Raw genomic sequence first — 2,353 nt, 5'->3', positions numbered from 1 at the left:
TAAAGTCCAACAGACTCTGAGGAATCAAAGATCTGCTTTGGTAATAAACAACTGAAGTTATGTGAAGTTCTGGCATGGCTGGGTGGTTAACTACTTTGCTTTGTAATTCTATGGATTTGGGTTCCATTCCTCTGTGTGGCACATTGGGCGTGTGTTTTCTATTACAACTACTATTACTACTGTGAAGGCGCAATGGCCCAGTGGTTAGGGCAGTGGACTCATAGTCGTAGGATCGCAGTTTCGATTCCCAGACTGGGTGTTGTGAGTGTTTATTGAGTGAAAACACCTAAAGCTCTACGAGGCTCCAGCAGCGGGGTGGTGGTGAACTCTGCTGTACTCTTCCACCGCAACTTTCTCTCACTCTTACTTCCTGTTTCTGTTGTAGCTGTATTTCAAAGGGCCAGCCTTGTAACGCTCTGTGTCACGCTGAATCTCCCCAAGAACTATGTTAAAGGTACACGTGTCTGTGGAGTGCTCAGCCACTTACATGTTAATTTCACGAGCAGGCTGTTCCGTTGATCGGATCAACAGGAACCCTCGTAGTGGCAGTTAGGGTAATAGCATTAATTAATAATAGAAGATGAATTTCTCCTACTATTAATTAATACTATATATATATATATATATGTGTATATATATATATATATATATATATATATATATATATATATATATATATATATATATATATACTAGCAGAAATACCCGGCGTTGCCCGGGTTAAAGAGAATAATGAAATCTAAAAACGCCGTCTAGACTACGCATCATCTTTATATATAGAGATGTATATACACACACGCACCCAAACACACGTATATATATGTATATCAATATAAATATATGAAAGTCAATGAAGTTTCGTAAAAGAAGGTGATCATGTACATACTTTCTTGCTGTTGTGATTATAACACCTCATTGTAAACTATGTTCCTTGTTTTCCCTTGTGGAGCATATACAAATAGGTTTTTTGTTGCTGCCCACTCTTGAGCAGCCAACATACAGTTGTCCATGTGAGAAGCAGGGCTCTTCCAAGAGAAGACCAGCTACAGACAGTGTTTGACCCTGATATTTGTTTATGGACATGGCAAAAGTCACACGAAGGTGGAATTGTAGTCTTCTGAATGTAAAAGGAATGTCTGTTCCTGATGGAGTAAGAGGAATTCTTGGAATAAAGACGTCATCCCCTTTTGCACATCCAGAAAGAATGGTAGCCTCGATAACGTGTGACATCATTTTCTAAATAATGCTCATCTGTTATGTTCAGGTTAAAATTTCATCAACATCAAAAATATATGAATTTTCATGGGAGTTATGGCCGTTATGCAAAGAATATAATTTCCAAATTTCATAAAGATCCATTCAGTACTTTTGACATAGTTTTGGATAAGAAAACAAATGACTAATGTGTGTGTTTGTGTGCATGTGTATGTGTGTGTGATGGGTGTATATATGTATAGATATCTGTATGCATGTATATATGTATATATGTGTACATATTACATGTACATCTATATATATATATATACATCGATGTACATCTATATATATATATATATACATCTACACATATACATGTATGTATAGATCTATATATATATATACATATACGTGTACATCTATATGTATACATATACATCTCTCTCTCTCTCTCTCTCTTTCTCTCTCTCTCTTTCTCTCTTTCTCTCTCTCTCTCTCTTTCTCTCTCTCTCTTTCTCTCTCTCTCTCTCTCTCTGAAAGTATCTGTCATTACAGTATCGAAATGGTGTACATATACATGTATATGTATACATATACATCTCTCTCTCTCTCTCTTTCTCTCTTTCTCTCTCTGTGAAAGTATCTGTCACTACAGTATCGAAATGTGATTGTTTCAGTTAGTGGAATAGTTTCATTTTTAAAGTGAAAGTATTTGACATGAGTGTTTTTGTTTCACTTTTGACACGTAATACTTAAATAGTGGAGGAGATATTATGTTGCCGTGTGCTCGAACTCTGCAAGAAGTTAATATTTTTTTTTTACTAAAACACAACTGGAACCCTAAGTAAGGCATGTGTAAAATTTGAATGAAATTGGTTGCGTAGTTCTCGAGTTTTAGGGATTCACACACACACACAGACAGACAGACAGACACACATTCTCATTTTTATATATATAGATATATATATATCTATAATAAATTGGCATCATTTCTAAGAATAGCCAAACACCTACTGGGGTTTAAAAATCTTATCCCTATAACCAAAACACAAAAAAATTTCTCAAATGTCATCATTTCTAAAAATAAATTTGGCATCAATTCTAAAAATAGCCAAACACATACTGCTGCTGTCCAAAGGAATTGGTATAAAAGACA

This window comes from Octopus bimaculoides, chromosome 16, assembly GCF_046866305.1.
Source record: "Octopus bimaculoides isolate indiv1 chromosome 16, ASM4686630v1, whole genome shotgun sequence".
In the NCBI taxonomy this organism is placed as follows: Eukaryota; Metazoa; Mollusca; class Cephalopoda; order Octopoda; family Octopodidae; genus Octopus; species Octopus bimaculoides.
The sequence above is the reverse complement of the archived record's forward strand: the minus strand, read 5'-3'. Positions refer to the sequence as shown.